This window comes from Aotus nancymaae, unplaced genomic scaffold (genome assembly GCF_030222135.1).
Source record: "Aotus nancymaae isolate 86718 unplaced genomic scaffold, 86718_ANA_hifiasm-v0.15.2.pri h1tg000006l, whole genome shotgun sequence".
Classification (NCBI taxonomy): Eukaryota; Metazoa; Chordata; class Mammalia; order Primates; family Aotidae; genus Aotus; species Aotus nancymaae.
In genome coordinates, this window is record NW_026988417.1 from 95,708,774 (window position 1) to 95,731,307 (window position 22,534).

Genomic DNA, 22,534 nt, shown 5'->3' on the forward strand with positions numbered 1-22,534 from the left:
CAGGGCACGAGACAGACCCTGGATGCCCGGCTCTCACTGTGCTGATGCTCCTGTGAGCACGAGGGCCCTTTCACCTGTGAACAGATAGAAGCTCAGAGAGTTGTGCGTCCTCATGAGGAAAACAAAGTCGAGTAAGGGATAGAAAGCAACTGGAGAGTTGGTGCTAAAGAAGCTGCTGTGGTGATGGGATGCTCTGGTACCCACGTGAGCTTGACCTGGCCAAGGGGCAGGCAGATGGCTCTGCTGCAACACCCGGAAAGTGTGGAGGGTAGAGGGGATGCCGCCTGGAGGGAGCAGGTCATGTAGCATGAAGCGAGGCCCTGAACTGTGCTGGGACCACAGGTGCGGCAATCGGGCTCTCCACTGGGGAGTGATGGAACCAGATGTGAGGTGTGGATTTCCCTGGGTGCAGGGTGGAAGGCACAGTGCAGAAGAGCAAGTGTTGGCAGGCACCGGTCAGGAGGAATCCCGGAGATCCAGGACAGAGATCAGATCCACTTGAGTGGAGGCTTTGCCATTGGAGGTGATGGGCGAACTTACTCAGCAGGTCCCTGGTGACAAAGTCAACAGAACATGCTGAGGGCTTGGATACGGGGATGGGGAAACCGAGAGGTCAGATAGGGCTCCTGGGCTTCTGACCCAACAAATTGGGTAGACGGAGGTGTCATTTACCAAGATGGGGAAATAAGGCAGAGGGGCAAGGTGAAGTGAGGAGAGGTGGGCTCGAATTTGCTTTGCTTTTAGGTCTTTTAATACAATTTTATACTGATCCTCATCTGTGGATATTCTACAAAATGTATTGCCTTTCAGATCATATTAATACTTATTATTATTTTTACATTTCCACTCTTACCTAATTGCCAAAATAGAAAAAACTTATTTAAAAACACTTATCTGGTATATATGCAAATTCTTGTTTGAATTCTTGCAGTTTCTCTTTAGCTAGAATTACCCGTTTGTATTAGGTACAAAATAACATCACAGCAATAGGAGATCACTGGCTCTTTTCTTTTTCAATGTTTATGCAACTATATTTTACCTTAATCATATATACTAAAATCTTCAAGGCTATTAACAGCAGTGGAAAATGTTTCTGCCTAATTCCTCATTTTTAAGCCTTTTAGGATAATATTTATTTTTGGTTTTGGGGTAAAGAGTTGCTATATTTAATTGTCTCCCTCCCTCCCATCCTTCCTTCCTTCCTTCCTTTCTCCCTCCCTCCCTCCCTTCCTTCCTTCCTTCCTCCCTCCCTCCCATCCTTCCTTCCTTTTTCTCCCTCCCTCCTCCCCTCCCTCCCTCTCTCTCTCTTTCTTTCTCTCTCTCTTTCTCTCTCTCTCTTTCTTTCTTTTCTTTTCTTTCTTTCTGACATAGCCTTACTGTGTCACCCAGGCTGGAGTGCAGTGGCACAATCTCGGCTCACTGCAACCTCCGCCTCCTGGGTTCAGGCAATTCTCCTGCCTCAGCCTCCCAAGTAGCTGAGATTATAGGCACTGCCACCACACCTGGCTAATTTTTTGTATTATTTTAAGTAGAGATGGGGTTTCACTATGTTGGCCAGGCTGGTCTCGAACTCCTGACCTCAGATGATCCACCTGCCTCAGCCTCCCACAGTGCTGGGATTATAGGCATGAGCCACTGTGCCCAGTCTAATTTCTGTTTTTAATGAGCAATTATCAGAGAATTCTGTCTTTTCAGTATATGATTATCCAACCTTTTTTCATTTTATGATTTAAAATAAATGGCTGTATTTTCAATGATTAAATCAAATATACGTGATGCTGATTGTTAGTGTGCTTTGAGTAGAGAACATATAAAGTCTTATATGGTTTGTAAATGCATTTGAATTGTTACATAACTGCATTAATTTCTTGAAAAAAAAGCAACCTTATTAAACAAATATTTTTTTTTGCTTACCTTGGCTCTTTAAAAAATATAACCTTTAATGTTTTTTAAAATTAGCCTTTAATTTTATAGCTAATGTGCTTAACAGATTGCAAATTACAATAATAGGTTTTATCTTTGTGGTTCTTTAAAGGATGGTTATATTCATGTATGACATTATTATGGCTGCTGTTTATTTGTGCCCCCAGGAAACTATTTTTAATGGCAATGTAATTATGCTTCTATCCTTCATGATCCTGAGGCTATTACGGACAATTTTATTCTTTTATTGAAGCAGATCTCTGACTTATGGCCTCATCATCCAAGAGAAATGGCATTTCAAAATCAGAAAAAGGCTTAAGCTACAACCATGACTAAAAAATTAACCGAGAGAGCACCTTGTTATTTTAACCTCATCAACACATTTTCTGATTCTTAAAGTTTGGTTTGTGGGGCCATGAATCATTTTATCATATTTTTCAGAATCACGCTAATGTATACTTTCATTCTAGCATCCTACGTGGCTTCGCACTTAACCCGGGATTTTATTTTAACTGAATTATTATGTGCATTAAACAAGCCAATAGTAGAGAGATAGACCTCTGCTTTGTATTTCCAAGTTCTACTGTAATTTGAATTATTGGTACATAAGACACATGGGCAGAAAAAAAGGGCTCATTCAGTCATGAAGGGAAATCCGAAAGCTCACCTGTGACAACTTGACAACTTTTCTCTTTTTTAGAAACACTGTGTGGACATGTTAAACCAATCCTTTTCTTTCAAACACAGTATTAAAAGTGCTCAGGGATAAAACAAAGTGCGCCAGGGACTTCCTCAGCCTGGGACAGCTAATTCCTTCCAGTCTTGATGGAAGTATAAATTAGTAAATCCCATTTTGGGGGTGAGGCATTTTATCAGTAAAGATGAAAGTTCAAAATATTTAAACCCAGGCCGAGTATGGTGACTCACACCTGTAATCCCAGCACTTGGGGAGGCTGAGGCAGGTGAATCACCTGAGGTCAGGAGTTTGAGACCAGCTTGGCCAATATGGTGAAACTCCATTTCTACTAAAAATACAAAAGTTAGCTGGGCATGGTGGCAGGTACCTGTAATCCCAGCTACTCAAGAAGCTAAGGCAGGAGAATCGCCTGAACCTGGGCAGCGGAGGTTGTAGTGAGCCAAGATCATGCCACTGCACTCCAGCCTGGGCAACAGAGTGAGACTCGATCTCAAAAAAAAATTTAAACCTTAGAGCTTGCAATTCTTCTAGTATTCTACCATACAGAAATACTTTACACTCATGCCAAAAGTTTTATGGAGAAGGACGCAAAATACAGAGAAAGGTTTGTTATTGAGAGAAGCTGAAAAGAATACAAATGACTACGAGTTGGGGGAAAGGTGATTAATTAAAATACAACAATTCCGTATTATAAAACTTTTAAAAATAGTATTTGAGCATAATGAGGGGGAAAAGTCTTGGAAGTCATGTTATTACATGAAAAAACAGCAAGTCAAAAGACAACACAGATCTAGAACGCCTTTTATGATAAGAAAGCAACACCGTATATGTGCGTTATGTGGAGTTATGTATGCACGTGAGCACGAGCCTGATCACTCCTGGAAAGACATGCAAAATGCTTTCCAGCCTTTACCTCTGAAGGGAGCAGAGGGCTGCAAGGCAGGGCCAGAGGGAGACGTTCATAGTTATCCTCTCCAGATCTGCGTTGCCTGAAACTTTAACACAGAAATAGGTTATGTGCACAATTTTTAAAAACCAAACACTGGAAAATGAAAAGTCACTCTCTATTAACTGTATGCTTCAACAAGTATGCTTCCTATGCAGATTCACTCCGTTACAGTGACAGGAATTGCCCACAAGGACAATTAAGTGCCTGCCTCCAGGAGAGGTGTTTGGCTTTTTGTTGCTTTTAATTAATTTTTTTAATTGATAAAAAGTGTCTTTAAAAAAGAAAAGTTATCACAGGTGAGCTTTCGGATTTCCCTTCATGTCTGAATGAGCCCTCTTTTTCTGCCCATGTGTCTTATGTACCAATAATTCAAATTATGGTAGAACTTGGAAATACAAAGTAGAGATCTATTTAACTACTATTGGCTTACTTAAATCCACATAATAATTCAGTTAAAATAAAAATCCCAGGTTAAGTGGTAAGCCAACATAGGATGCTGGAATGAAAGGTATATATTTACGGTATACTAACATGATGTTTTGAAATATATAAACATTGTGGAATAGCCAACTCAAACTGATGGGTATATGAACAACTCAACATAATGAACATACTATTTTTGTGGTGAGAACACTTAAAATTTACTCTGTTTGCAATTTCGTAAATTGTTATTAACTATATTTACCATGTTGTCCAATAGGTATCTTGAATTTATTCTTTGCTGTTATTTTATTTATTTGTTCTTGCCTTATTTTTAACCAGGAAAGTTTTAACCTCAGAGTAGGGTATTCTATAAAATGAGTAGTTCAGAACATACTTCCTGGTGTTAGAACTTTCAGGGAATTTCCAAATAACTGCCTCACAGTTTCTCTGAATCACCCCTATACTTTCATGAGGAAACCTGATCCCATTCAGCCAGATATTCCAGAATAAAAATAAAAAGAGTCAGGATTTTTAAAATATAAATATTCACATGTGTGAAGCACTGCGCCAAGCACAATATTCTGTAACAGGCCAAAAAAAAAAAAAAAAAAAAAAAATCAAGGTGAGATAAAACACAATAATAGTTCTTTAACTTTGGGATGAAATAAACGCCCTTGTCGCTATGTTAGGAACAAGGTCACTCCCATAATTCTAGCCCAGGGCAATTAATGGAAGGTTAATCTCAGCAAGTAACTGAAAACAATTGATGAAATACATACAGATACAGCAGACTTTATTTACAGTTAGCTTCTTTATGAAAGTATCTAAAAATATCAGTAGAGAATGGACTGTGTGGGAAATGGCACTAGAAAATGCCTTGGCCCTAAAGCCACTGCCTAACTTGATTAGGACCTTAAAAATGCATTTTTCAATTATAATAGAAATTTAGAAATCATAAATACAAACAATAAGAAAAATGAGTCATTCAGCATGCATCTTTGGGGCCCTCATTTTGCAGCAGGCCTGTTCAGGTGCTGAACAAAACTGACCCGAATTCCTACCCTCAGAAAGCTTGCATTCTAATGAACCATTTCTCTGAAATTTCACCACCTTCATAAAACTATTGGGTTATGTTGGCCAGGCGTGGTGGCTCACACCTGTAATCCCAGCACTTTGGGACTGGCAGAGGTGGGTGGATCACTGGAGGTCAGGAGTTCAAGACCAGCCTGGACAATATGGTGAAACCCCATCTCTACTAAAAATATAAAAATTAGCAGGGCATGGTGGTGGGCACCTTTAGTCCTAGCTACTCAGGAGGCTGAGGCAGAAGAATTGCTTGAACCCAAGAGGCGGAAGTTGCCGTGAGCCAGATCGTGCCACTGCACTCCAGCCTGGGCAACAGAGTGAGATGCTGTCTCAAAAAAAAAAAAAGATTGGAATACATCTTTTTTGATCTTTCCTCCTTGAATTTAGGCATGCATTTTTTCACAAAAATAATTCAATCACAGTGAGTATTTTATACTGGAACTAATGTGGCCACATTTTCCATATTAATAAATATTTTTCCACAGCATTATTTTTGGCACAACACTATATTCCAATGCTTAAGCAAATTGTAGTTCAATTAATCTTATTTGTTCAGATAATTTTATTTTTTCATCATTATTAACAACAATCTGATGGACATCCTTGTAGATAAATGTGTGCACATGTCTAAGACTACTTCAGAATAAACAGTAAGTGAAACTGCAGGATAAAAGGGTTACAGGTGCTCTTCAATCACTGATGAAAGTTCACACACTACTTTAGTATTTTATGTTTGATATAAGCTAGCAAAGCAAAAAGTTAGAAATTTGCATTTTATTAAAATAAGGGGGAAATCATATTATTTCGTTTATACTGGCATAATTATTTAACATAATATAAATGTTTATATTTTTCTGTCTGCATAGAATAGTCCTCTTTAATAGAATAGTTAATTTGGCTTTTTCTTATGCATTCTATTTCTTACACATTATTCTAGGAAATATATGTTTTAAAAATTATAGTATTTTATAATTTTATAATTCCATTATATATGATATATGTATGCATATATCATATATATTATATATGTATATTTTATTATTATTGAGATGGAGTTTTGCTCTTGTTGCCTAGACTGGAGTGCAGTGGTGCAATCTCGGCTCACTGGTTCAAGTGATTCTCCTACCTCAGCCTCCTGAGTAACTGGGACTACTGGCATGCACCACGATGCCTGGCTAATTTTGTATGTTTAGTAGAGACGAAGTTTCTCCACTTTGGTCAGGCTGGTCTTGAACTCCTGATCTCAGGTGATCCACCCGCCTCAGCCTCCCAAAGTGCTAGGATTACAGGCGTGAGCGACTGCCCCTGGCCTATATATGAATATATTATTATATATGTATTATATATAGTATATAACTATATGTAATATACTAATATATCATATTTATTATATTATATTATATAACATTATATATTAATATAAATATATATTTATACATAATATGTATTATATTTATAACATATTTATAATAAATAATTTATAATTATTTATATTATAATTTGATAATATATTGTTTATAATTATATAATATATGCTATTTTATTTTTATATTATATTATTTAATATATTATTTAATATTACTAATAGTAAATATAATATTAATATTATTAGTTATTAATATATTTATGAATATATTATACTATTAAACATTATAATATAATATATTATTTATATAATATATTATATATTATGTATAATATGTATTATTTATGTATTAATATATAAAATATATTTGTGAAAATGCATATATAATATATATGTATGCAGATGCAGGGTAAATTATGGGTGTAGCATTGCATCAGACCCCAGTCCTTCTCTAAAGTATTCATTTTTTATGTAGAAGCAGAAATTATAATCACTATTACATGATTGATCTACCCTTTTGATCAGCTCTTAGCAGCAAAGAAAAACAGGTATTCATTTCTCTAGATTTCGAATTAGAATTTCAAACTGTCTTTCCTGGGTCAAGCTTATCAATTTTCCTTTTTTTTAAAATTAATTTATTTAACTTTAGGTGCATGCGATATCTGGCATTTCTCCCCATGTTATCCCTCCCCACCCTCCCTTCCCTCCCCACCCCCCACTGTCTCTCCCCTACCCCCCCACCCAACTGCCCCCAGTGTGTGATGCTCCTCTCCCTGAGTCCATGTGTTCTCATTGTTCAACACCCACCTATGAGTGAGAACATGCAGTCTTTGATTTTCTGTTCTTGTGTCAGTTTGCTGAGAATGATGGTTTCCAGATTCATCCAAGTCCCTACAAAGGACACGAACTCATCGTTTTTTATGGTTGTGTAGTATGTACCACATTTTCTTTGTCCAGTCTCTCATTGCTGGGCATTTGGATTGGTTCCAGGTCTTTGCTATTGTAAACCATGCTGCAATGAACATATATGTGCATGTGTCTTTATAACAGAATGATTTATAGTTCTTTGGGTATATACCCAGTAATGAGATTGCTGGGTCAAATGGAATTTCTATTTCTAGGTCCTTGAAAAATCGCCACACTGTCTTCCACAGTAGTTGAACTAATTTACACTCCCACCAACTGTGTAACAGTGTTCCTATTTCTCCACATCCTCTCCAGCATCTGTTGTCTCCAGATTTTTTAATGATTGCCATTCTAACTGGTGTGAGATGATATCCCAATGTAGTTTTGATTTGCATTTCTCTAATGACCAGTGACGATGAGCATTTTTTCATATGTTTGTTGACCTCATATATATCTTCTTTTGAAAAGTGTCTATTCATATCCTTCGCCCACTTTTGAATGGGATTGTTTGTTTTTTTTCTTGTATATCTGTTCCAGTTCTTTGTAGATTCTGGTTATTAGCCCTTTGTCAGATGGGTAGATTGCAAAAATTTTTTCCCATTCTGTTGGATGCTGATTCGCTCTAATGATGGTTTCTTCTGCTGTACAGAAGTTCTGGATTTTAGTTAGATCCCATTTGTCTATCTTGGCTTTTATTATCATTGTTTTTGGTGTTTTAGTCGTAAAGTCCTTGCCTATGCCTATGTCCTGGATGGTTTTGCCTAGGTTTTCTTCTAGTGTTTTTATGGTGTTAGGTTTTATGTTTAAATCTTTAATCCATCTGGAGTTAATTTTAGTGTAAGGTGACAGGTAGGGGTCCAGTTTCTGCTTTCTGCACATGGCTAGCCAGTTTTCCCAACACCATTTATTAAACATGGAGTCCTTTCCCCATTGCTTGTTTTTGCCAGGTTTGTCAAAGATCAGATGGTTGTAGATGTGTGGTGTTTCTTCTGGGGCCTCTATTCTGTTCCATTGGTCTATGTCTCTGTTTTGGTACCAGTACCATGCTGTTTTGATTACTGTAGCCTTGTAGTATAGTTTGAAGTCTGGCAGTGTGATGCCTCCGGCTTTGTTTTTTTTTGCTTAGGATTGTCTTGGCTATGCGGGCTCTCTTGTAATTCCCTATGAAGTTTAAAGTGGTTTCTTCCAGTTCTGTGAAGAAGGTCATTGGTAGCTTGATGGGGATAGTGTTGAATCTCTAGATTACTTTGGGCAGTATGGCCATTTTTACAATATTATGCTCATTCCTAACCATGAGCATGAAATGTTTTTCCATCTGTTTGTGTCCACTCTTATTTCGTTGAGTAGTGGTTTGTAGTTCTTGAAGAGGTCCTTTACATCCTTTGTTAGTTGTATTCCTAGGTATTTTATTCTCTTTGTAGCAATTGTGAATGGCAGTTCACTCTTGATTTGGCTCTCTGTCTATTATTAGTATATAGGAATGCTTGTGATTTCTGCACGTTGATTTTGTATCCTGAGACTTTGTTGAAGTTGCTTATCAGTTTGAGAAGATTTTGGGCTGAGATGATGGGGTCTTCTAGATATACAATCATGTCATCTGCAAATAGAGACAGTTTGACTTCCTCCTTTCCTGATTGAATACCCTTTATTTCTTTTTCTTGCCTGATTGCTCTGGCTAGAACTTCCAATACTATATTGAATAGGAGTGGTGAGAGAGGGCATCCTTGTCTAGTGCCTGATTCCAAAGGGAATTCTTCCAGCTATTGCCCATTCAGTATGATATTGGCTGTAGGTTTGTCATATATAGTTTTTATCATTTTATGATATGTTCTGTCAATACCTAGTTTATTGAGAGTTTTTAGCATGAAGCACTGTTCAATTTTGTTGAAAGCCTTCTCTGCATCTGTTGAGATAATCATGTGGTTTTTGTCTTTGGTTCCATTTATGTGATGGATTGCATTTATGGATTTGCATCCCCGGGATGAAGCCTACTTGATCGTGATGGATAAGTTTTTTGATGTGCTGTTGCAATCGGCTTGCCAGTATTTTATTGAAGATTTTTGCATCAATGTTCATCATGGATATTGGCCTGAAGTTTTCTTTTTTAGTTGAGCCTCTGCCTGGTTTTGGTATCAGGATGATGTTGGTCTCATAAAATGAGTTAGGGAGGATTCCCTCTTTTGTATTGTTTGATACAGTTTCAGAAGGAATGGAACCAGCTCCTCTTTGTACCTCTGGTAGAATTCAGCTGTGAACCCATATGGACCTGGACTTTTTTTGGTTGGTAGGCTATTGATTGCTGCCTCTACTTCAGCCCTTGTTATTGGTCTATTCAGGGTTTCAACTTCCTCCTGGTTTAGTCTTGGCACAGTACAAGTGTCTAGGAATTTATCCATTTCTTCCTGGTTTACTGGTTTATGTGAATAGAGCTGTTTGTAGTAATCTCTGATGGTAGTTTGTATTTCTGTGGGATCAGTGGTGATATCCCCTTTATTGTTTTTTATTGCTTCTGTTTGATTCTTCTCCCTTTTCTTTTTTATTAATCTGACTAGGGGTCTGTCTATTTTGTTGATCTTTTCAAAAAATCAGCTCTCCTGGATTTATTGATTTTTTTGAAGGTTTTTTTGTGTCTCTATCTCCTTCAGTTCAGCTCTGATCTTAGTTAGTTCTTGTCTTCTGCTAGCTTTTGAGTTTTTTTGCTCTTCCTCCTCTAGCTCTTTCACTTTTGATGATAGAGTGTTGATTTTGATCTTTCCTTGTTTCTCATGTGGGCATTTATTGCTATAAATTTCCCTCTCGACACTGCTTTAAAGGTGTCCCAGAGATTCTGGTAAGTTGTGTCTTCATTCTGATTGGTTTCGAACAACATCTTTATTTCTGCCTTCATTTCATTGTTTCTCCAGTTGACACTCAGAAGCAAGTTGTTCAGTTTCCAAGTGGTTGTGCGAGTTTGAGTATGTTTCTTAATCCTGAGTTCTAGTCTGATCGTGCTGTGGTCTAATATACTGTTATGATTTCCATTCTCTTGCATTTGCTTAAGAGTAATTTGCTTCCAATGATGTGGTCAATTTTAGAGTAAGTGCAATGTGGTGCCGAGAAAAATGTATATTCTGTGGATTTGGGGTGGAGCATTCTGTATGTGTCTATTAGGTCCGCTTGGTCCAGCTCTGCATTCAAGTCCTGGATATCCTTGTTAATTTTCTGTCTCGTTGATCTGTCTAATATTGGCAGTGGAGTGTTGAAGTCTCCCACTATTATTGTGTGGGAATCTAAATCACGTTTTAGGTTGTTAAGAACTTGCTTTATGTATCTGGGTGCCCCTGTTTTGGGTGCATATATATTTAAGATAGTTAGCTCTTCTTGTTGGATTGATCCTTTTACCATTATGTAGTGTCCTTCTTTGTCTCTTTCGATCTTTGTTTGTTTGAAGTCCATTTTATCAGAGACTAGGATTGCAACTCCTGCTTTTTTTTGTTCTCCATTTGCTTAGTAAATCTTCTTCTATCCCTTTATTTTGAGTCTACATGTGTCTTTGTATGTGAGATGGGTTTCCTAAGTACAGCACACCTATGGGTTTTGACTTTTTATCCAGTTTGCCAGTCTGTGTCTTTTGATTGGGGCATTTAGGCCGTTTACATTCAATGTTACTATTGTTATGTGCGAATTTGATTCTGCCATTTTGTTACTGGCTGGTTTTCTTTCCCATTAGTTGACTCATTTTCTTCATTGCATTTTTGGTCTTTGCCAACTGGTTTGCTGTTGCAATGACTGGTATTTGTTCCTTACCATGCTTAGTGTTTCTTTCAGGAGCTCTTGTAGGGCAGGTCTGGTGGTGACAAAATCTCTCAGTACTTGCTTGTCCATAAAGGGTTTTATTTCTCCTTCACTTACAAAGCTTAATTTGGCTAGATATGAGATTCTGGGTTGAAAGTTCTTTTCTTTAAGGATGTTGAATATTGGCCCCCACTCTCTTCTGGTTTGTAGGGTTTCTGCCAAGATATCTGCTGTGAGTCTGATGGGCTTCCCTCTGTGGGTGACCTGACCTTTCTCTCTGGCTGCACTTAGCATTTTTTCTTTCATTTCAACCCTGGTGAATCTGATGATTATGTGCCTTGGGGTTGCTCTTCTTGAGGAATATCTTTGTGGAGTTCTCGGTATTTCTTGAATTAGAAATTTGGACTGCCTTGCTAGGCTTGGGAAGTTCTCCTGGATAATATCCTGGAGCATGTTTTCCAGCTTGGATTCATTCTCCCCATCATATTCAGGTACACTGATCAAGCGTAGATTAGGTCTTTTCACATAATCCTTGGAGGCTTTGTTCATTTCTTTTCACTCTTTTTTCCTTTGTCTTGTCTTCTCTTTTTATTTCATTGAGTTGATCTTCAGTCTCTGCTATCCTTTCTTCTGCTTGGTTGATTCGGCTGTTAAAACTTGCATTTGCTTCACGTGGCTCTCGTGCTGTGTTTTTCAACTCCATCAAGTTGTTTACGTTCTTCTCTAAGTTGGTTATTCTAGTTAGCATTACATCTAACCTTTTTTCAAGGTGTTCGGTTTCTTTTCATTGAGTTAGAACATGTTCCTTTAGCTCAGAAAAGTTTGTTATTATCTACCTTCTGAAGCCTGTTTCTGTCAGTTCATCGTACTCCTTCTTGGTCATGCTGTGATCCTATGTTGTTGAGGAGTTGTGATCCCTTGAAGGAGAAGAGGTGTTCTGGTCTTTGATGGTTTCACCTTTTTTATGCTGGTTTTTTCCCACCTTTGTGGATTTACCTGGCTGTGGTGTCAGGGAGCTGCTTGATGAGGTCGCTTGTCTGCCTGTGGGGGCGCTGCTGGGTTTCTAGGGACTCCTTCAGGTTACTAGGGAAGCTTCCTGTGTCTTTTTTGTTTACACTGGGAGATTAGGCCTGCCTCTTCCACTGACCTGTAGGTGCTGCCGGGTTGTCAAGAACGCCGTCCCGTTGCTATGTAGGCTTCCTGTGTTTTTTATTAAAACATGTAGCCCAGTCCCACCCCTCTAGTGGTAGGTTGTGCCCTTCCTCCCCTGGGCTGGATCATTCAGGGTTCAGCTCAGACTGTGGCACTGGCTGCGCAACCCGCTAGAGTCAGAGCTTCAGCCCTCTGGGGTTTGTGGGGGAGGGGAGGGACCCGCCCAGCCACACCCGGCCGTCTCCCCCTTTCAGCTTCCTCTCTCTCCAGTCATGGGATAGGGGCCGCCCAGCTGCTCCCGCTTACAGCTCCCTCTCTCCAGGCGGGGGTAGGGGACAATAGCTCAGTCCACAGGCTCTCCTGGCCGCCTTTTGCACTTATGCTGTTTAGGTCTGTGCACCAATCTGGGACACCATCCTGGATTATTATTCAACTCCGTGCTTGTAACTCCTGGCGCTTGACTGGCAGAGATCCCCTGTTCTGTGTATTGCCAAAGTACTGTATCTGGACCTCAGCGCCAGAGGGGGAGCCTCCGACTCGCCGGTTAGATGCACTTTCTGGGTGAAGCAGCACCCCTCCCCACCTCGGTCTGCCCTGAGTGGGCTTTGCTCACCATCGGACCAGACCTGTTGAAAGGCACCTGGTACCTCACTTGGAGCTAGGAGATCTCTGGGTTTCTGCGTCTCTCTCGCTGGGTGTTGTGCACTGGAGTTGTGTCTAATCTGCCATCTTGGATCCACCCAATTTCCACTTAGCAGTTTTCAAAGTTGGAAACATAACTAAAGCTGTCAAAAATATAGATAGCTTGCACTGTAATATTAAGATATTTCTTATCCTGCTGGATTTGTATTGGAATCAATGGGAAATTCAATTAGTAAGGCAGGAGCTATTGACAGCTTGCACTCAGGGAAAGGAATATAGAAGCAGGCATCATTAAGAACAGGTTTCTCTTGCTCCATCTCTGTAAGTTCACGTAAGGTAAAAGACCTATATATACTTCTGGGATTCAAACAGTGTATCAGAAAAGATTCAAGAACAGTTTAAAAATGAAGTCATTGCAACATAGCAGAAGAGGAGTTCTGTATGGGGAGGAGTAGCTGGGCTGCTCTATAAGTGTTCGTCTGGGTGAATTGTTGGGGGAAACACCTTTCTGTGTAACATTCAATTTATAATGGCCCTTATTTATCATTTTATTCTTTTAACCAGTATTCATTAAGCATCATCTCTATGCCAGACTCTCTGCTAAGCACAGCCCTATGCTGGTGACCGAAGCACCTGCCATGGAGGTGTCATCCAGGCTGTGCTAATGATATCCCAGTGACTCCCACCTGTAGGGGTCACCAATGAATGTGAAGGTGAGAGCAGTCACAGCAGCGCTGTCCTACCGAAAAGAATGGGAGATCTAGAGGGGTCCTCCTTTCCCAGCACTGAACAGCATGGGAGAAAGGCTGGAGGCTCCCACCTCTGAGGGACATGATGGAAGCTCAGGAGAAAGGAAGAAAAGATCTTCCCCCTCCTTCTCTCCCTCCCCCCAGCCCCATTTCTCTTTTTCTCTTCCCGAAATTAATCCATAAATCATTTTGATTTTAGGCTCTGGTGGCTTAGAGACACTTAGATAAAAGATAAGCAATTTCTTATGGTCTTTTCCTGGCATAGACAGTCTAAACAATTTAAAATTCAATGAAAGTATTTTCTTTGAAAGTTAATGTTATTGATAAATATTGTCATTCTTCATTGTCATCATCGTTGGTCATTTACTGATATTAGTGCATTCCAAGCACACAGATGTTTGCATGTGTGTCTTGTGAAATTCTCACAACTCTGAGAAGTAGGTGTTAGTATCCCCCTTGTACAGATGAAGGAAAATGGAAGCGAAGGCTATGTGTGTGATTTGCCAAGGCTCACACCTCTAATAAAAGGAAGAACCCAGATTAGATTAGATCTTCAAAGCTATAAATCATGCACCAGTTGCCCAGATTAACTGCATTCACAGTACCTTATGCGCCTCTGATAAAAGTTGCCTATAGGAGGATTCGTTGAATTTCTCTTCTTTCCCCTGATTTATCTCCAAATATAAATAAAGTCAGAGTTTCTATTAAGGGTGCCTTCAGAACATGAAAATGAGGCTAAAGCATGATGACAACTTAATGTAATTTTTAAATCTATTGTATATTTAATATAACACTTTTGCCTCTAAAATTTATACAAATGAAGTTTTTAAAAAGAGAAAATAAATGTTTAAAAGTAGATGTATGCCAATTTCAGTGTTTTCCAAAGAAAGTCTGTATGGTTTGCTTTGATGAGCGATATGACTTTAGAGATTGATGGCAGTCCTGAGAGAGGGAGGTCACATCTGCGTACCAACCAGGCACTGTCATCGGTCACAGAAAGCTGCCATTCATCAAGGTATCCTGCACAAGGAAATATAAAATCAGACCTAGAAAGCCAGCACAATACTGGGGGCTGTGCATCAGAGAACAGGTGTATTTCCATGCAAGAGTGACTCAGGTGAACTAATCTCCACCTTGCACAGAACCTGCAACATGTGGTTAACTACAGAACAGCCTTTGGGTGGAGAGAGAGAGATTTGCTGTCACAGAGGCCATTTCCTCATTAGTGAAGGCAATGAAAGAAAGAATTGCAGAACCTCTTTCAGCAGGAAACACTGCCTGCAGGTCTTAAGAATGTTAGCATTTCCACTCCTGTATTTTTCTTGTGGGGGTTTTAGTGTCTACCAATTACAGCATCCCTGAATTCGAGTCCTCGCTAGGCATTATCAATTAGCAAAGGGAAACTGTGTGGGGCTTTCTGGAGGGCGCAGGCATTCCTCATAGCACTTATAGTTACCTAAGCCCTCTTAGTGTTTCCATTTGTAAAATCCATCTTACTCTGATTTGTATTTTCACACTAAGGATTTTTCATGGGCTGTTTTTCTGAGCCATGTGTGCTCAGTATTCTCAGAAACGTGCATATTTTGAAATAAATTGTTAAGAATGAAAAAGAATTTCAACTGGCTAACTTTTTGTTAAGGTATAAGAAAAATAAAATTCATATTATTTATTTTATTTTATTTTTAGACAGAGTCTCACTCTGTCAGTCAGGCTGGAGTGCAATGGCCCGGCTAATTTTTGTATTTTTTTTAGTAGAGACAGCATTTCACTATGTTGGCCAGGCTGGTCTCGATCTCCTGATCTTGTGATCTGCCCACCTCAGCCTCCCAAAGTGCTGGGATTACAGATGTGACCCGCTGCACGCAGCCACAGAATTCACTCTTAAAATATGATTATGTTTGTCAAATGCCTGACGCGTACACTATTTAAAGATGATACATAAACATCGGTTTGATTACAGGGTAATAGACTCTGTGTGGTTTTATTGATTCAAAGTTGTGTACTAATTGCTTTTTGACAGTTGCATTAACTTTCTATTTGGGAAGTTATTTTGTTTGCCTCCCTGAAACTTGCTTGAGGGTCCGGTAATCACTATTGTGCATATGAAGAGAAGCCAGTGAGAGAATGACCAATGTCATCTAACTTGTCTCCTCAAATCCTCGCACAGTGATGGAGGCATAGCAGGTGTTTAGAAAGTTTAAATGAATGAATGTGGCTTCCTTCCTTAATGTTCATGAAATTATTTAGAAAAATAAAAGAGTCCTTGATTGACACTGGGTCTGTAAAAGCACAGCAGTGGGCTCCTTCCCATCACATCACCTCACCAAAGGTGGATTCTGAAAACTCTCCCAAGGCCCAGTCCCAGGATTCACCGGGCAGCTCTCATGACCTGTACACTCACTGCAGAAGGTGCCTGAGAAAGCAAAGCAGGAGCCACATGGTTCCCCCCAAGGTATGAGCGCAGGATCTGTCTCACGTGCCAACCTCAGGCACGTGCTGGGCAGGGTTTTCAGATGCTGACAGCAGTTGGGTCTCATTAGAGACACAGATATTGTGATCAAACTTCAAACAGGATAAGAGGCAAACAGTTTGAATGAAACATAACACTAAAAACGTGGCTGTGACTGCCAATTATTTGAGATAAGCCTCCTTTATCTGGATAGTTGGGATGCCCGTATTGGGTCCTGAAAAGAAGAGACGCGGGCGCAGGGCTGAGAGCTCAGAGAGTCTTCTGGAAGACGCTTTGGGTCAGGCAGTGTTATGTCAGACTCTAGGTGTCTCGTCTCCTGAAGAGTTCTGCAGTCCCCCTGTGCAGGGAACCCAACTTTTCAATGATGTTTATTTGCAGTATCTCAAACTGTGAGCTCTAGATAATGACAATAACATTTTCCTCACTTAAAAGGAGATAAAAGCAGAAGTTGAGAGCATACAATGGCCCAATAAATTTGAAAATGCAGTGTTTTGTTAACAGTGTAAACTGCTCTAGTGGTTGGTTGTTAGAATTATTTTATTTCTAATTTACTAACTAATATATAACTAACCTAAGTATAGTTGATTGAAAGTCTTCCTCAGTAAACAATTAAGGAAGAGTTTTCAACTTTTTATTCTCTTGAAACTTACAAAAGAACGGTTGCATCTTAGGGTAATATTTTATTTGAAGAAAATGTTAATAAATTAACTGACATTTAAATGATTCCTTGAGAAATCCATTCCCCTGGAATTAGAAAAAGAATTTTCCTTTTGCAGCTGGGGAATTTGCTAAATTTGCAGTCAAAAGCAGAGACGAGGCTCAGCGATTTCCAGTTGCATGGATCTGTCCATGAGACTTCGCTCCCTGCCTGGAGACTCTGGCAGATACTCCAGTTGTCTACCCAGTATCAGATTTCCTTTCTTACTAACAGAACCCCAACTGTGTCAGAAGTGACAACATGCCCAAGTAACAACTCCATTTTCCAGCATCTATTTCAGCCAGCTTGGTCAATGAATGAGATTTCGAGAAATCTTAGCCTCTGCCTTATCGCTCTGGACCTGTTCGCTCCTTCTTCTTGCTGGAATGTGGGTGTGGGAGCTGAGGGTGCAGCAGCCGTCTGGTGGGAGCCAAGTATGAGGGCGTACATCAAGGGTAACAGAATAAAGATAGCAGGAGGCTGAGACAGGGATAATACAGAAAAGTCTTGATCTGCCTATCTACTATTTTCAGTAGAAAAAAATAGACCTTGTATATGTTTAACCTGCAGTTATTCAGGTTCCTCCTACCAACTGAATGAATTTCCTGTCTGAAAAAGGGTCCCAGTGCAGTTCTTCAGTAAGGCAGAAAGATGAGGAAAATATTTTCTATCAATTATTCGAGTCTGCTGTTCAGAACAGAAAGCCGCCTGCCTGTTACAAGGCCTGGCTTGTGGCTGTGGTACTGCCCTGTCCCACGTGGGCAGAGTTCTGTTCAATTTCCCCTTGCTCACCACCAAAGACAAGTTCTTTGCCAGCAGTCGGAGCATTCAGAACTTTGCTGCAATTGCGTATTTCTCTTATCCTCCATCAAATCAGCATTGTGTCTCTTCCAGGTTGAGCCCCTGGTATTCTGTTTGTCTTCATCATTTTGTACTTAAAGCAGAACATTCTGGGCTAACTTAATGAGCATGTGATTTATATCTGACAAACTGTCCAACCACTGCATGAGACAAGGGATTTTTCTCTACTGATTCAGAAATAACACCCTGGTTGAATGTTGACACAGCATGACTTGCCCCTGGTGATGGCGAAACTTCCCTGGCACTGAGTTTTGCCAAATACCTTTAGCTTTTCTTGATTCTAGCAAACAGGCTTTATACAGAGGACACAACAGGAAAAAAATTACAATCAGTGGTGGTACAAAAAAGTTGGTGCTTAGCCAACACTCATGATATTAAACAGTGGTGAGCAATTCGCTAAAATGTTAATTTGTCTATGTTATCTTTGTTGTTTCCTTCCGTGACCCTCAACCTAGCACCAATCCCTCTTTCTTGAAAATTTAGGAGCTGGGGTATCCTTTGGAAAGTAGAAGGTTTCAATTTCTACTTATTACTCTACTCCTCTAACTAGATTCCTGTTAGAAGTTAGAGGCCCTTCTTATCTTTTATAGAGGCTGAAATGAACTAAGATTAGGGAGTATTCTGAAGGAAGGGAAGAAAGGACTTGGTCTTTAAAGGCCCTAAGAGGGAGAGATTTTCTGACAGATGAGATAGAAGTGGGGTGCCATTTGTGCTGTGAATAGTTGGTGGGACCCCCGAGGGTTGGCTGTATGCCTCTAGAAAGGGTGCCCCCTTGAGCTATAGGTGTCCCAGCCTCACTGGGGACTTCCAGAGCCAAGTGTGGCAACAAGCAGTAGAGTCCCCAGACCTGAAGGTAATTTAGAGAGGGTAGAGAGTGGACAACATCCTAATGCCTGGGACCTCCCTTCGATCCTGAGCCTGGATACATGTCAGGACCTTTGCATGGCAGAAATAGAGCTCAAGGAAGCAAGCAAGCAATGATGATTTGGGTTTCATTTCCTGTCAGTCCAGTGGTTGAACTCAAATTTGAGCTGACTGAAATAAACAAGAAATGTGATCATTCCTCCCCACCTGACTTCTTGGACTAAGGTTTTCCACCTCCTGTATTATAGATGAAAATGAAAGAAAAGCTATGCAAACACAGATCTTGCAGGCATGATAACAAGGCCCTCCACCCTGGTGCAGTTTTTCTCTACTTGTGGCTGTTTTCTCATCAGGTGAAGAGGGATCATCTTGTCATAACTCAAAGCCTAAATTAGCTAAAAGTTATTTCACCCTTTGCTACTAGGAAGTTCTATTTTCATCTTTAAAATAAACCCTCAATATTTTAGTGTACATTGCGTTACTCCTAAAGGACATTGCTCCTCCTTAGAGCACTACAGGTATTATTTTCTCAGAACTCAGAGTCCTGCCTTTATTCCCTTGTTCCACAATGCCAATGCCTGGGCATAGAACGCTCACTGAAACAAGCAATTTGTATTAAGAAATGTACATTTATTGGCACTGGCAATTCAGGATATGGTAGCAATAGTGATCAAATAATGTGTGATGTGGCAGTCATCTATGGGTTTTACTGAGGTTTCTAGATGATTTTCAAGATAGGAAACAAGTAGCTTGTCATAAAGTATGATTTGTTATGTAGATTAGAACTGAGAATTTTGAGATGAAGGAAAAAGAGAAATGAGGTGAAACTAACTGATGGTGCTTTGCCTAGAAATAATTCTTTCTAATGATTTGAACTAAAGCAAGGGGATTCATTATTATGAATAATTATCATAATTCCACTATATATGATGGAAGAAAAAAAAAGGAGGAAGAAAAATGATGCTCTTGAATCGGGCTTGTGTCCCTTACAAAGTTGAATGTGCGTTAAGTGCAATATGTGTGTGAGTGTATGCTTGTTTCTCGTAAGAGGGGCAGTTCTATTTAAGTGACACCCAGTTTCAAGGCAAGGTATTTAATAAATTCGGTCTTCTTACTAACAATTAGAGTAAGTGAACTAGAAATGAAATTAATCTGATTTGGGACAAGGTCTCCTTTTTAGCTTCCTGGTGAACACTGTGCTTGGGTTGTTTGCCGTGAGGCTGGGAACACTGACACATTTAATCTCAGGACTGGTACTCACTGAATGCCAGCAACCCCAGCCACTCCTTGTGATCAGTATCTTACAATGACGACTGGTTGGTGACAGAAACCTTTTAACCACAGAAACCAATGCAAGGATTAGAAAACAGAAAACACTCTCAAATATGACTGCATGTTTGAGGGATCCTAGGCCCCTCCGGAATTTCCCTTGGCAATTCGTACGTATCATAACCTGCTTTTCCTGGGTGAGAGAGTTCACAGAGACACCTGGCAGAAAGCCTAGTTACATCACGCCATTCGAAACCAGTTTGTGGACAGTTCGTATTTCAGAGCCAAACCTGTTTTGTCATTAAAATGAAAATCTCAGCACCATGTGTAAGAGAAATTAAAAGCTATATTTATCAAGAAAGAATTAGAATTTGCATAGTACAGTATCTGATAAAAAATTGGAAGCAAACTTTAAAACCTGATGGTGCCACAACTTGACTAGGGTTCTTTGAGACCAGAGCCAGAGGTCACATTACCGAGGACTAAAGGAAAAGATGATGTGCTTGAAGTGGAAGGAGACATCTAGAAGTTAGGCTAAGCGTGCATAGAAAATTTCCTGAGTGGATGATCTGATTCCTCTGGAAGGATGCCCTTGAAATGGTGTTCTGCATGTTTCCGTGTTCCCATTCCAGAACTTAATACCCGTTAAAGCCTGTGTATCTTCTAAGTCTTTCAGTTTTTATTCTTGTTCTTGTTTTTTCTTAACTAGGTCTCAAGGGAGATTGGTAATAATAAATTTGCTGATTTCAGGTCTGAGGTTTGCATATGACGCTTCAACCAGGAGGATGATTTCCAATAGAGTTAATTAGTGGGTGTTGATGGAGATGGTGGGGTGGAGCAAGGAGTGGAAGACAGCAGGGCCGCAGGGGAGTCACTGAAATTGCTGCCCCTTGTTCCTGTACCGGGAGCCACAGTGCTGTTTCCACTGCACCTCTTAACGGTTCTGTCACGTGAGTTGGAGGTTGATAATTAAACTTACATGAATTACTCTCTTTGAGTAATAAAGGGAACTGTAAATTATTCCATCTTGGCAGCCATATCAAAGACAGGAAAATGCAACAGATGCTCATGGTAAGGTCAAAACTGAGCTTTCATATTGGGAGCTGGGAAGGTAGCAAGAATATGGACCAGGTGGGGCAAAGGGTGAAGACTGAGCCCAAAGCAACGACGACTCCTCTTCTGCTGTGTCACTCCCATTCATCCCCCTCCGCCCTGCTACCCCCATTCTCAGCAAACACAACCCACCCTCCAGGAATATGCTTTTTATGCTCTTTGTTTTCTTTTCTTTTCTTTTTTTTTTTTTTGAGACAGAGTCTCACTCTGTTCCCCAGGCTGGAGTGCAGTGGTGTGATCTTGACTCACTGCAAATTCCACCTCCTGGGTTCAAATACCTCAGACCCCCAAGTAACTGGGATTACAGGTACCTACCACCATGCCCAGCTATTTTTTTGTGTGTTTTTAGTAGAGACAGGGTTTCACCGTTGGCCAGGCTGGCCTTGAACTCCTGATTTCAAGTGATCCACCGGCTTCAGCCTCCCAAAGTGCTGGGATTATAGGCGTGAGCCACCACACTAGGCCGTTCCAGGATTAATTTGCTTTTACCAAGGTACTTTCTTTTAGTAAACTGTTAAATAATGTTTTGCCTGCCCCCACTTCCCAAATCTTTAAAATTTAATTTGATGAAGCAAATCTAGTGATAGTGGCAATGATTTCAAATATTCAAATGTTGTAATTATCTGAATTTCTTTTTTTTTTTTAATTGTACTTTAGGTTCTGAGGTACATGTGCAGATCATGCAGGGTTGTTGCATAGGCACTTACACGGCAAGGTGGTTTCATCCCCCTGTCACCTATATCTGGCATTTGTCCCCATGTTATCCCTCCCAACCTCCCTAACCCGTGCATTTCAACTGGATATTTTTATTCCAGTTTTTTTGCTTTGTAGAAGAGTTTCAAATCAGCATGTAAAGGTCTTGCTATACAAGTAATAAATGGAGCATCACAAAAATAAATGCAGTCCTTTAACCCTTATTTTTGGGCTTTTATTCTCTCTCTTTGAACTAATGTTTAGTTGTGGGAAAAACTCAATGTGACATTATTTGCTTCAAAAGGTATTTTGTTGATTGCATGAGATTTTTTTCTTGAGGTATGTTTTTACCCTTCTGTTAAACTCTGGCTTTTTATAGTATAAGGAGAACAATGATCTCATTCTCTCCAGTTGATAATAATAATGGCACGCTTTTTATTACTCAAAAAGGCATCTGCTTATTGATATGAGAGTTAAAATTAACACAAGAGTTAGCCATCGCATACTTCACCTTATCTTGCGGAGCGCAATAAATAGGACGGAAAACATGGGAGTCTGGGGTGCGGTTAATCTTTGTGAATGATAATCTGTGTTCCTAAGGAGACCTTTATCGTCTTTTTATGCTTTATTTCATAGCTAAAAAAATTAAACAAATGACCCCATATTGTTCAACATAGCCCTTTCTGAATGGTACAGACAACACTGATATGGGGAGAAAATTGAAGTCCTATAATGAAGAGGTTATATTTAATTCACAAGCACAGCATTTGATAGATTAATAAAGATGTAAACATTGACAAGCGGATCTTTCAGACTTTGGAGGGGATGCACATCTTCCACTTAGGAATTACATTTTCCAATTACATTTTCTGTGTAATATGAGTCTGCTTAGAAATCATA